The sequence below is a fragment of the Macrobrachium rosenbergii genome, chromosome 15 (assembly GCF_040412425.1).
Source record: "Macrobrachium rosenbergii isolate ZJJX-2024 chromosome 15, ASM4041242v1, whole genome shotgun sequence".
Classification (NCBI taxonomy): domain Eukaryota; kingdom Metazoa; phylum Arthropoda; class Malacostraca; order Decapoda; family Palaemonidae; genus Macrobrachium; species Macrobrachium rosenbergii.
The window spans coordinates 54,794,298-54,809,297 of record NC_089755.1 but is presented as its reverse complement, the minus strand read 5'-3'; the positions used below and the strand labels follow the sequence as shown (position 1 = coordinate 54,809,297).

Below are 15,000 nucleotides of genomic sequence, written 5' to 3'. Positions count from 1 at the left end.
GTACACACACACACACGCACACACATATATATATATATAATATATATATATATATATATATATATATATATATATATATATATATATATATATATATATATAAATGAATGTCCGTATTTGTGTGTAACACTGAAAGGAACGTTATATTTCTTATCTGAACAGTCAAAATAATTCTGTGAGAGAAAATAGAAAATGCAAATATTTATTAGGCCATAATGATCTCACATTCAAACGAAAACCTCTGAACAAAAAAAAAAAAAAAGACCCAAGAAAATTCCCACTGTAAATTCTATTCAAGACGAACATCGAGACACTTACTTTAACCAACGAGCATTTTCGTGAAGGTCGCAAACATTCGCTCACTATTCACGGCGACCGCGCAGCGACGACCGACCCGGGAGATCGATAAGCTGTCGAGAACTGTTCGTAAGAGTTCGTAAGACCTAGGCACTCCCTTATTCTCCTCCTTTAAAACAATTAAGTTCGCTTGGTCGAGCGACTTTTCCTTTCACCGGGGTCACCGCAGGCTGAGGCCAGCCACCCAGCCTGCCACAGTCTTGGGGAGGAAGAAAACAAAGCTGGGAAGATATTGCCATCCTCCCTGGCGAGTCAGTGTCTCTCTCTCTCTCTCTCTCTCTCTGTTTGTGGGAATGAGTCTCTCTCTCTCTCTCTCTCTCTCTCTCTCTCTCTCTCTCTCTCTCTCTCTCTCTGTGGGATTGAGTTCTCTCTCTCTGTAGGAACTGCTATCTCTCTCTCTCTCTCTCTCTCTCTCTCTCTCTGTGGGAACGACTATCTCTCTCCCTCTCTCTCTCTCTCTCTCTCTCTCTCTCTCTGTGGGAACGACTATCTCTCTCTTTCTCTCTCTCTCTCCGTGGGAACAATTCTCTCTCACACACACTCTCTCTCTCTCTCTCTCTCTCTCTCTCTCTCTTTCACTTTCTCTGTCTGTGGGAACAATTCTCTCTCTCTCTCTCTCTCTCTCTCTCTCTCTCTCTCTCTCTCTCTCTCTCTCTCTCTCTCTCTCTGTGTGTGTGTGGATACCAAAGGCGAAGCGAAGTTGTGAAAGACACGAAACATTTGCTAAGCATGAGTAAAGTGATTATTCCGTGAAATTATTCACTTCAAGACACGAGTTCGTAAATCATTGAAGGAATGTTTCCCTTTATATATATATATATATATATATATATATATATATATATATATATATATATATATATATATATATATATATATATATATATATATATATATATATATTTATATATATATATATATATATATATATACTGTATATATATACATATATATGCACTTGGTGTTTAATGGTCAGTTTCATTTATATATAAATTCATATTTGTGATAACCATAAATCCTTAGGCAGGCTAATAGTGGTGGAAAAGAATGATAAAAATATATTCTATGTGAATGGATTCTATTATTATTATTATTATTATTATTATTATTATTATTATTATTATTATTATTATTATTGTTGTTGTTGTTGTTGTTGTTGTTGTTGTTGTTGTTTGCCAGTTAAACCCCGTTCATATGGAACAATCCTACAGGGATTATAAATTTGAAAGTGAGCTTTTCAAAGACTGTAGGACTCATTTGAAAGAAATTTCACTTAAAAGGGCATAGAGAAAGAGAGATCAGTTATCAGAGAACGAAGATAAATAAAAAAGAATCAATAGATAAATATATTTCTATATGTACAGTATTATTCTGATGTGCGTTTTTAGTTTTCTGTAAAAGAAAACTGTTGTGGCGGCTTTGTCTGTCCGTCCGCGCTTTGTTCTGTCCGCACGTTTCTGTCCGCCCTCAGATCTTAAAAACTACTGAGGCTAGAGGGCTGCAAATTGTTATGTTGATCATCCACCCTCCAGTCATCTAACATAGCAAAATGCAGCCCTCTAGCCTCAGTAGTTTTTATTTTATTTAAGGTTAAAGTAAGCCATAATCGTGCTTCTGGCAGCGATATAGGATAGGCCACCACGGCTGTGGTTAAAGTATCATGGGCCGCGGCTCATACAGCATCATACCGAGATCACCGAAAGATAGATCTACTCTCGGTGGCCTTGATTATACCCTGTAGCGGCTGTACAGAAAACTCTATTGCTCCGAAGAAACATTTCTTACAGGTTATAAATTTCGCGACAGTAACTAAACAACTGCTTTTTTTTTCACGACAATTTTCCATTTAACGGAGAGTTCACGCATGACATACCATAACCACGCCAGTAATTAGGTTAATGCTTTACTGATCTCCGTTTTACAGCTAACAGTAATAGCACCTACTTAGAACTCCCCAGACGTTTCTTCAGCTGGAGTGATACTTGATAAATCTAAAGGCCATTTATTCATAAGGTTGTAAATCTCCTTGATGTTTATTGCTCTTTTTATAGCTATCCTGCTATAAGCCAGCTATTTTGGCCCCCGCCTCGCGCGGAGTATTATGCTTATTTCAGCTTTCTTAATCTCCCGGAAACAACTGCATTTTAGGGAAGGTGGTTCAGAAACGCTGGTGCTCGAAATTTATAAGGTCGACAAGAAATGGAGAAGTGCTGGTCATTGGTGGAATATAATTTTATATATTTTTTTTGTCAGGGGGTTTGCACATCTGAATGAGAAGAGAAGTGGCAAGGGAAAGGCTAGTTTGGGTGAATAGTAAGGAAAATGGGTCTGCGAAAAATTGCATAAAAATCACGCAGGTTGATGTAAACCTCTTGTTATCATTCACCGAAGTTTCTGTTTTCAAGATATATATACATATACATATATATATATATATATATATATATATATATATATATATATATATATATATATATATATCTATATATATTTATATATACACACATATATGCATATGTATATATATATACAGTAGATATACATATATATTTATATATGTTATCCATATGCATATTATATGTATATATATATACAGTAGATATACATATATATTTATATATGTTATCCATATGCATATCATATGCATATATTTAAAAATGGGAAGACTGGAAACTATAAAAAAGACAAATATACGTAACAATAGCATCCAACCCTATTCTAGATACGATGGCAAGGGTCGAGTTAATAGATTAAGTCGGAAGAATTCTAGATTGAGTGACAGCGACAGCGGATAATTGAGCTGAAGGAGTCTGATTTATTGTAGGGGGGTGGGGGGAGCCATCCGCTAATGTATGGATAGGTAGACTGGAGAAGCTCCTTTGTTTACTACAAAGGAGGCTGTGGGTGGGGGATGAGAAGCCAAACACACACACACACACACACACACACACACACACACACACATATATATATATATATATATATATATATATATATATATATATATATATATATATATATATATATATATATATATATATATTGTGTGTGTGTATACTCTATTTATACATATATGTATATACATTTATATGTACAGTACATATTATTCATATATATATATACATATATTTATATATATACATATGTATATACATATATACATATAAATAAGCCACAAATATAAAAAAAGTATCGAGCATTTAAGCAAAAAAAACCCAATGTCGAAAAAGTAAACAGAACGTTAGTCAGTCTCTCTCTCTCTCTCTCTCTCTCTCTCTCTCTCTCTCTCTCTCTCTCTCTCTGTCAAATACCCTTTGGCAACCTTTTTTCTCCTCACCCCGCCGTAGCCAACCCGCTAACCACATAATCTAACCGCACCAGTAGCCAATATGATGCAAGACGGAAAAAAAATGGTGCAGGTCTCTATATAAGGCCGTGCGGTTTTCTAGCTGACGGCCAAGGATTAATCAGGTGCGATACTTGTATAAGGCCCCTGTGGGCCATTCTCAAGAGGGTCTTTCACCTGGGAGAATGAGCCCCGCCCCTCCATCCATTCTCCTCGTTTGTCTTTCTTTGAATTCTTTGTAGCTGTAGATTTGTTATGTAGATGTTAGTAACCAGGGACAGAAGGCGAATTCTTATCAAACTGTTTTTCAGGTCAGATCAGGCGAAGAAGCAACGCATTACTACCCTAAAATACATTTCGCCTTGTATTTTAATATTCTCATTAAAAATTTTGTTTATTTATCTATTAATTCGCCCAGGTTTAAATTGATTATACCTAAAAGAACGCAACATTATTCATTTTATATTGGTTATACCTAAAAGAACGCAATATCATTCGTTTTATATTGGTTATGCCTAAAAGAACGCAATATTATTCATTTTATATTGGTTATGCCTAAAAGAACGCAACATAACTAATTTTTTATTGGTTATACCTAAAAGAACGCAATATTATTCATTTTATATTGGACATGCCTAAAAGAACGCATTATTATTCATTTTATATTGGTTATACCTAAAAGAACGCAATATTATTCATTTTATATTAGTTATACCTAAAATAACGCATTATCATTCATTTTATATTGGTTATCACTAAAAGAACGCAATATCATTCATTTTAATATTGGTTATGCCTAAAAGAACGCAATATGATTCATTTTATGTTGGCTATCATTAAAAGAAAATAGCGTTATTCAGGTAAGAAAGTAATGTTATTTAAATATTTAGGAGTTATGTATGCGTGACGCTTTATACAGTATTGCTGAATAACCAGCCGAAGTTGAGAAATTTCTTATAGAATATTATTAAGTATTAAAATTGGTAAGAAAATCATATTTAATTTCACAATCGTTTTGAATAACGAAGGGTTCTCCACGACCATTTCTGGTATTATTGAAAGCAACAAAATTGAAGGCATTGGCTACCTTTATTATGACTCTTACTAAATAGATATAATGTCTTTGGGTTTGAATTCACCATTTTCTTTAGGTATACATACATGCATTCATTATATACATATATATATATATATACTGTATATGTATATATATATATATATATATATATATATATATATATATATATATATATATATATATATATATATATATATATATATATATATATATATATATATATATATACACAATACATAAACAAAACTCATATTCACTTATTTCGTTCTTCTCAGTTCATTTCCCAGAGCTATGGCATCTACTGGGAAGACATTCACTTTTTCCTTTTCCGGGTCAAGATCAGTGCAGAGGACTCGAACCCGTTCCCAGGTGCCAATCTTCTGTCAATCGCTGTACGACGATCCCTTTTGCAGATAACTTACACAGCTTAATTAGCGAGGGGTCCTTTTTGTCATACAAACGATTCCAACCTGATAACGTACTGCAGTAGTTGATGAGGTCTATACTTTCTCCTTGGGGATAGAAAGAAGATTCGGTAGCATTGGTAGATGTGTGAGTCTTGTACCTTTTCTGTCATGCATGCAGAGGTATTGCTATTTGCAATGTATGTATGTATGTATATATATATATATATATATATATATATATATATATATATATATATATATATATATATATATATATATAAACATATGATATAAATATTTAAATGTATATATATGTGTGTGTGTGTGTGCGTGCATGGTAAATGATCTTATAATTATTATTTAATGATAAATCTTCCATTTCCTCTCTCAGTGCAAAGCTTGAAGTTAATCTTAACTAATTTACATAAGGAGTAGTTTCAATTGTGTACTGTATTTTTCCCATTGACGAAGCCAGAATATTTGCACAATAAAATGACTCTCTCTCTCTCTCTCTCTCTCTCTCTCTCTCTCTCTCTCTCTCTCTCTCTCTCTCTCTCTCTGCATGGGTCTGGAGTCTGAGTGTGTAAAGTTATCCATGGGTCTGCATAGATTTCAATTAAGAAAATTTCTCTCTCTCTCTCTCTCTCTCTCTCTCTCTCTCTCTCTCTCTCTCTCTCTCTCTCTCTCTCTGCATGGGTCTGAGTCTGAGTGTGTAAAGTTATCCATGGGTCTGCATAGATTTCAATTAAGAAAATTTCTCTCTCTCTCTCTCTCTCTCTCTCTCTGCAAAGTGTGTAAAGTTATCCCTGGATCCGCAGAGATTTCGGTTACGCATATTTATGCTCTCTCTCTCTCTCTCTCTCTCTCTCTCTCTCTCTCTCTCTCTCTCTCTCTCTCTCTCTCTCTCTCTAAATTTATGTTGGGGCAAAGAGGAAGAAAGGAAGAGAGGAAGAAAGGAAGAACGGAGAAGGAGAAGAAGGAAAAAGAAACTGTAAAATCCTACTCTTTCTTCTTAAGATAAGGTTCGATCATCCGCCACACATGATATCCCCATTGCGTGGGGATCCCTACAAAAGGACGCCAGATTCCCTTTATGGGGAGGCCATAAACGGCCCCTCTCTCTCTCTCACTCTTTTTTTTACCCATTTGCATTCCCCTAGTTTCTTTTGGCAGCTTGTTTCGCTTAATTTCTTTTTTTTTTATTCAATTCATACAATTCATTTCGTTTTATGATGGCTGAATTTCTGAATGCATCATATATATATATATATATATATATATATATATATATATATATATATATATATATATATATATATATATATATATATATATATATATATATATATATATATATGTGTGTGTGTGTGTGTGTGTGTGTGTGTGTGTAGATGAGGTAGAGAGATATACAAAATTCAGAACATGACGAAACCAACTTGGACGTGAGAAACAACACGATGTCTTGTAAGATAGAATTGAACGTAAGAAACAAATAGATAACAGACGGCAATTCATTCAAAGCCTGACCTCAACCATTTTGACGGGAGAAACAACACAGTATCTTATCCAGCGAACTTTGACATGAGAAACAACAAAATATTTTATCCACCGACCTTTGACTTGAGAAACAACACATTTTATCCACCGAACTTTGACGAGAGAAACAACACGATATTTTGTGCACCGAATTTTGACTTGAGAAACAACACATTTTATTCAACAAACTTTGACTTGAGAAGCAACGCGATATTTTATCCACCGAACTTTGACTTGAGAAACAATACGATATTTTATCCAACGAACTTTGACTTGAGAAACAAATCATTTTATCCAACGAACTTTGACTTGAGAAACAAATCATTTTACTCACCGAACTTTGATGTGACAAACAACACGATATTTTATCCACTGAACTTTGACTTAGGAAACAAGACAATATTTTATCCACCGAACTTTGACTTGAGAAACAACACATTTTACCCACCGAACTCTGACGTGAGAAACAACGCGGTATCTTATCGATACACCGCATAAGATATGGCGTGGAGATTACAGGCGGTGCTAAAACCTCACGGAGGCTTGCCAAAAAGCCCTGTCAACTTTCCCTCTGTGCGGCCAACAGGTTTCGATTCCCAGAACCTTGTAATACGTCAATGTCGCCACGTTGATTTTGACGCCTGATGAGCTTTTCCCATTTGGGCGAGCGATTCCAGACACACACACACTTATTCAGAAAATCTGTTAGGCAAATATAATATGTCATCACTTTCACAACTGCAGAGAGAGAGAGAGAGAGAGAGAGAGAGAGAGAGAGAGAGAGAGAGAAAAGTTGAAAATAATCGCGTGAAAAAAATACGAATGTCTGAATTATTCATTTCGCGTTTCTATGAGACGATGATTTAGTTGGTGGTCGATGCGAGTTATTCGTTTCGTCAGGGATTTTCTCTGGTCAGGTATGTTGATGATGATGTGATTCTTGGCTAGTTTAACTGTGTAAATATTTAAAAAATAGAAATTCTTACCTGCTTACTGTCTACTCTTTTTTTTTAAACACGTATTATATGCATACATTTATTTATGGATGTCTATATGCGTCGCTCTCTGTTCAAAAGATTTGTATATATATGTATGTATGTATGTATATATATACATATATATATATTTCAGTCGAGAAACATGCCAAGTGCCATTTTTAAAATACAATAAATTAAAAAAAAAAAATACTTTGACCCAGGGTGGCGCTTGGCATGTTTCTCGACTGATAGCCTCATATATATATATATATATATATATATATATATATATATATATATATATATATATATATATATATATATATATATATATATATATATATATATATCTGTAAGCGATTCCCTCTCTTGCACAGCTTCGATACTCAAGTTTTTTTATTTTTTCAGAGAAAATGACAATGATTGCATAGGAACCAGACTTACTTTCGTTGTGTCATATGAAAGTAGTTATATGTAATTAACATTCTTTACTACTGGTAATGACACTACTGCCGCCGATCCTCCTCCTGCTACCGCTGTAATCGTTATCGGCCGGGATTTAGTCATTACGAAAGAAAATAGAGGTGATATCCATGACTTCAAGAAAGATTTAGAGATATCTCCAGCGATAAAAAATAGATTTTATTTTTACTAGATAACTGGCGATTACTGATGAATATGAGTTTGTGGTTCGAAAATACAGGGACTTCATGAACGCTTGTATTACAAAAAACTAAAACTGCTTTCAGAATTGTTGATCTTATTGTCGATTTCTGTAAATTTTTTTTTTATGTTTCTTTCGGGTGCCAAAGTAAATATTGTAATTGCGAAAACTCACTCCAACGTAATCACTGCCGAAAAAGCTACGAGTTCTCATGAATATCAGTTATGGTACATATCAGGTTCAGAACGCGTCTTTTAGTATGCCAGCGATAGGTAATACCGATTTCTGACTCTGTTTTAATGCTTTCTCTCAAGCGCCAAAGCAAACGGTGTAGTTGCAAAAACTCACTATAACCTAATTACTGCTGTAGATCAGTGGTTCTCAACCTGGGGGGGCGTGCTCCCCTAGGGGGGCGTCAGTAATTTCCAAGGGGAGCGCAAGCCCTAGGGAAAAATTAAAAATTCTCTAATCATATTCGTTATTCTCTTTCGGTGGTCTCGGTATAATGCTGTATGAGCCGCGGCCCTTCAAGCTTTAACCACGAGCCCGTGGTGGCCTATCCTATATCGTTGCCAGCTGGACGATTACTGCTAACTTTAACCTTAAATAAAATAAAAACTACTGAGGCTAGAGGAATGCAATTTGGTATGTTTGATGATTGGAGGGTGGATGATCAACATACCAATTTGCAGCCCTCTAGCCTCAGTAGTTTTTAAGATCTGAGGGCGGACAGAAAAAGTGCGGGCAGAAAAAAATGCGGACGGACAGACAAAGCCGGCACAATAGTTTTCTTTTACAGAAACTAAAAAAAAAAAAAAAAAAAAAAAACATAAAATAAACCGTGAATATGACCTTCAGCTTGTCCGATTCCTTGGTCAATTTTTCTCGTCATAATGCCGGCTGACATTCCAGTCCCTTAATTGACTTCTTATCTGTTACGGGCACTCATAATCGAAGATCATTTTCAGTGTTGTAAATATCATCAATTGACCATTTAATCGGGAGGTGTTTTGAAGCTGATCTTATCTTTCGGAACATCGTTTGTGGGTAAAGAATTAGTATGTAAATATAATGCAGATTAAAACCCCCTATTCAGCTTTCTTGAGCAATTCCTTTTTTTTTCTTCTTCTTTTTTTTTTGACCGTCCACCTCGATTAACCCTTCAATATTACGTCAAGGTAAATTACCCTAAATTCTTTCGACTAGAAGGTTAATTTTCATTCTTCTCTTAGGGGATCATAACTGCCGATTGCAGGTCTTCTGAATTCCGTAGAATCTTGGTCGATCCACTTTATCCCCGTAGGAGGGCTAGTGCCGTCAGTGCATCTCGTGCGGTGCACTGTAGGCATTACTTAAGGTTCTTTTCAGCGTGCCTTCTCGGGCCCCCAGCTGCAACCCCTTTCGTTCCTTTTACTCTACCTCCTTTCATATTCTCTTTCTTCCATCTTACTTTCCAGCCTCTCCTAACAATTGATTCATAGTGCAACTGCTTTGAGGTTTTCCTCCTGTTACGCCTTTCTAACTTTTACTGTCAATTTCACTTTCAGCGCTGAATGACATCATAGGTCCCAGTGCTTGGCCTTTGGCCTAAATTCTATATTCAATTCAATAAGCTTTACATAAACGGCTATGGTAGTCGATTTCACCTGATACAGAAAACGCTCCGAATCGCAGGTATTTTCTTTTGCGTAAACTTTCGCGCAGAACTTTACACAAAGTTCCAAGAAACTTTCTTGTCCAATAATGACATAAGAATGAGGACCTCCTTCATAAAATCTTAATTGGAAGTAGAGAGAGAGACAAAGTGGAAGACAAAGATAATCGGTTTAAATATCATCTGGGCATCAGCCATTACATTCTAACCTTCAAATAGACCAGTTTAGTTACTTAAATGTAATTAAGTCCCAGGAGAGTTTTTATTGCGTTCAGAATCTACGTATGATTTACTGTAAGGAATTAATTTTTTTTATTTTTTTTCTTTATAATAGCGTTTCTCCTCCTTGGCGTCAGTTATACAAACGAGTTTCCTCTTTTTATTGCAGCTACTGAAGGCATTAATAGCTAAAAGAGCGTAATTTCACTCTAGGAGAAGAATGGGGTATTTAATGTTGAGGTATGTCGAAGCGATTACATTTCTTTTGTTCGAAATGTTATCATAAATGAAAGGCTGACAAACAACGGATTTGTTACAGTGAAAACAAATAAAAAATCTGATGAAATGGAATTAGTTAAACAATATCTCTCTCTCTCTCTCTCTCTCTCTCTCTCTCTCTCTCTCTCTCTCTCTCTCTCTATGATCGTGAAAAGTCTGATAAAGGGGGATTAGTTAAACCATCTCTCTCTCTCTCTCTCTCTCTCTCTCTCTCTCTCTCTCTCTCTCTCTCTCTCTCTCTCATTGTTAAAGTAAAAACAAATCAAAAGTCTGATAAAGCTGAATTAGTTAAACCATCTCTCTCTCTCTCTCTGCGTATACATAAATGCGCATACATATACATACTTCCTTTGTATATATAACGTTATCAAGGCAAAGTTACCGAGCATTTATTTTCTATACCACCATCATCTAATCCTCATGATTAACCTTCATCCTTCATACGTCTTGCATCATTCCTCGCTAATTATAGCAATTTATAAAAATCACCGAACAATTTAGATAATGTAATGATTATCTTTTGTAGTCATATTGCTGCTTCCTAGCGTCATATTTTAACCTTTAAGATAAGGGCCCAGATACGAATTATACGTGAAAGGATGGCCTGATAGCGGTTTATGAAATAGGCTGTTCTTCAAGAAGGTAATAGCGGAATGTATAAAATAGTTTGCGTGGGTAATGTTGTATTGATCGAAGCGTGCAGGTAATATATATGTGTGTATATATATATATATATATATATATATATATATATATATATATATATATATATATATATATATATATATATATATATATATATATATATATATATATATATAATATATATATATATATATATATATATATATATATATATGTGTGTGTGTGTGTGTGTATACATATATTTATATTTATATACATATATATATATATATATATATATATATATATATATTTATATATTCATTTATATATACATATATATATATAGATATACATATATATATATACATATGTATATATATATATATGTATGTGTGTGAGTGCGCGCGCGGGCAGGGCGTGTGTGAAACATGAGGCAATGTAAGAAAGAGGTTTAAAAAATTAGTTGGTCTTGAAAGTATAAAAGTAAATGAATAGAGAGAGAGAGAGAGAGAGAGAGAGAGAGAGAGAGAGAGAGAGAGAGAGAGAGAGAGAGAGGTATAACATACAGGGTGTGTAAACATACACAAGCATTAATTAATAAGAGGACCGAAGGCGTAAAACTTACAGTAATGGTATCTTAAAGCTTTATAATGGTTTTCACATACCCTTGTTTATAATTCATCTGGTTTGGGCCACAAAATAAAAAAAATAAAAAAAAATCGCAAAATATCAGAACACCCACATTCCGCAAATTGCAAGACGTAGGTGCTTAGGTTACCAAAAAAAAAATATACATTCTAAAAAATTAACAAATTCTAAAGGTCACCAGTTGCGACCTGTCTAATTGGGAAGCAGGTCACCCATTCCTTGACCTGACTCACTTGAAATCAATAATAACAGTCCTCTGCAATTACGCCCTCTCTCCCATTGAGAAGTTCCCTCTCTCGGAAACTGGTAGCAAAGTCCACTTTTTCTTTCGGATGTATACCAAACTCAATCAGGATGTCGTAAGATTAGTTATCGCCGTAAATATGAAGTTATTCAGATTAGATATGTATGTAGATAAGGTGATTACTCGGTTAATGAGGTTTGTAGCGCAACATTTTAACATTTCTATTATACTGGGTCAACATTTTAACATTTCTATTATATTGGGGTCATCATAAGTGTACTGTTTTGTATAACCAACAGCGCTTGCTCGTGTGAATATTTTACGCGGTTTATGAACACAAATTCATGAAGAACTTAGTGAAACTCAAATCTATCCTTAACTCAGAATTATTGTTCTCGTCAAATTTATATAAGTCGATTATTCTTATATAAATTATTCTTATAAAAATTGTAATCGTTACGAAAGTGCCAATTCATTTGCATACATGGATTTGAAAATTTTGACCCCATTAGAAAATTCAGGGGTCAATCCGGAAGGGAGGTTGGCTAGAACATCAAGAATAACGTGACCTCATTAGAAAAGTCAACGGTTAATAATGACTGGCTAGAATATCAAAAATGGCAGAATCCTGATTGACCGGAAACGTACACGCCACCCTTTTATTTCCTGGGATCTTGTTCTTGACAAAGGCCTCATTATTAAACCTGCCGCCATGTTATTTTGAAAAATGTTGACCTCTGAACTACTCGCGATGAATTTCTGAATGAATAAAACAATTACTATTGTTGAGGAATTATGTAGTAATGTTGATCGTCTTATTCAAATATAAAATGGAGTTGATGGTAATTTTTTCCTTTTAGTAGCAAGCAGAGTTGTCATTAAAGATTACAGGTATTAAACTTTTGCTTGATCTGAGAATTATGGTAATTCTGTTACAAAGTTGATTGGGCTGCCGCTTCCGGTTTTGGCTCACGGAATTAGAATGGATGAATACCTGTTTTCGATTAGCCTGATTATATATGTATGTATGTATGTATGTATGTATGTATATATATATATATATATATATATATATATATATATATATATATATATATATATATATATGTATATATATATATATGACTGTGAAATATTTTCTGTTTGAACTGAATTCCATCTAATAAAAGAAGCCCATAGAAACGCCAAAAGGTAGAAAGTTAATGCTATATTTCAGAAGACAACTGTATCCCTCTACAGGCAAGTATATATATACAGTATATATATATACTTGTGTGTGTGTGTGTGCTTAAAGATTAACTGACCCCTGCGGACGATTTCTTAATGTGCATGTATTTATTTATCACCTTTCTCTATAACTTGTCTCTCTCTTTGCAAGCTGATTCCCTTTTGAAGCCCTCTTGGGGTTCAGAGTCTATTTGCTCTGTCCATAATGCTGCCCTAAAATGGAAAACTGCAGTATCTGCAAAATCTTCGAAATTGAGATATGCCACCTATTGGGCTCGTGAAAGACAAAATACACAAGTGACTGCAGTTTCAGAATGATTCTTCAATGCTTTGCACGAGTATTTAGGGGGTCCCATTTGCAGTATCTGCAAGAAATCTGGAATATTTACATTTTCTTTAACAATACAAAAACAGTCGTCTACATATCTAATTAGTAGCAAGGCCAGGGAAAACTGCAGTGTCTACCATTTTTCTCAGTTTTGTATTTTTGCAGATACTGCAATCTTCCATTTTAGGGCAGAATGGTTTTCAGCTGAAGATTTAAAGAAAGAAAGAAAGGGAGAAAGAGAGAGAGAGCATTATGAAAAACAAATGCTTCATTCAAAGAACCTCTGATGTTCGAATTATGATGCGTCTGTATTTAGCATTTATCTGAAAAGTGTATATACACATGATGTTCAAGTCTCGAGATCTCGGAAACCTCCATGGATATGCAAACGACAATTAATCATATATTATGCTTTAACTATCCAGAAGGTGTATCATTTCGCATTCGTTAAAAGTAATGGTCTGGCCGTTCCTGGACGGGAAGTCTTTTTGAATTTTTGCTTTATTTTTTTTTTTTCTCTCTCTCTCTCCTCCTTTCATGGAATCCTCAGTGGCGCTGCTGTAGGTCTCTAATTTATTCCGTCCTTTGTTTTTCAATATGCCTCTCTCTCTCTTTTCTCTCTCTCTCTCTCTCTCTCTCTCTCTCTCTCTCTCTCTCTCTCTCTTCTCTTGGACGATTCTCTCTCTCTCTCTTGGACGATCCAGTCTTCATTCTCTCTCTCTCTCTCTCTCTCTCTCTCTCTCTCTCTCTCTCTCTCTCTCTCTCTCTCTCTCTCTTGGACGATTCAGTCTTCATTCTCTCTCTCTCTCTCTCCCTTTCTTGGACGATTCAGTCTTCATTCTCTCTCTCTCTCTCTCTCTCTCTCTCTCTCTCTCTCTCTCTCTCTCTCTCTCTCTCTTGGACGATTCATTCTTCATTTTCTCTCTCTCTCTCTCTCTCGGACGATTCGGTCTTCATTCTCTCTCTCTCTCTCTCTCTCTCTCTCTCTCTCTCTCTCTCTCTCTCTCTCTCGGACGATTCAGTCTTCGAAATGGACAATTATAAACACATTAGCAGGGACTCACAAACATTCTGATCAGACGCTCTCAGACAGGGTAATTGAAAAGGGCGCACCCGGTTGTCGAGCTTTTTACTACTCTTTTTTTTTTCTTTGTGCCTCTTTTTTTTTTCATTTCTTACCTGGCTTTCGGGAGCTTTCCTTCGCACCTGTGCGACGTGATGTGACCCCAGGCGATGTTTCCCATCACATGATATTTACGAGATGGGGCGAATTAGAACGAATTAAGTCACGGGCCGCCATCTTAATTACGGGACATATATTTTCGAAGGATTTGGACCGGTCGCCTTCAAGGACCGCCTTCAAGGACCCCGGCAGGAACTCGGTCCTGGTAGCTTGCTCAGCGGTCTGG

The 15,000-nt window shown here is 35.3% G+C and overlaps 1 protein-coding gene across 1 annotated transcript in view; it reads left to right on the top strand.

Moving 5' to 3' along the window:
- LOC136846358 (transcriptional regulatory protein AlgP-like) overlaps window positions 1–15,000 on the top strand; it is a 79,660-nt gene that overhangs the window by 915 nt on the left and 63,745 nt on the right. The gene's annotated exons all lie outside the window — the stretch shown is intronic.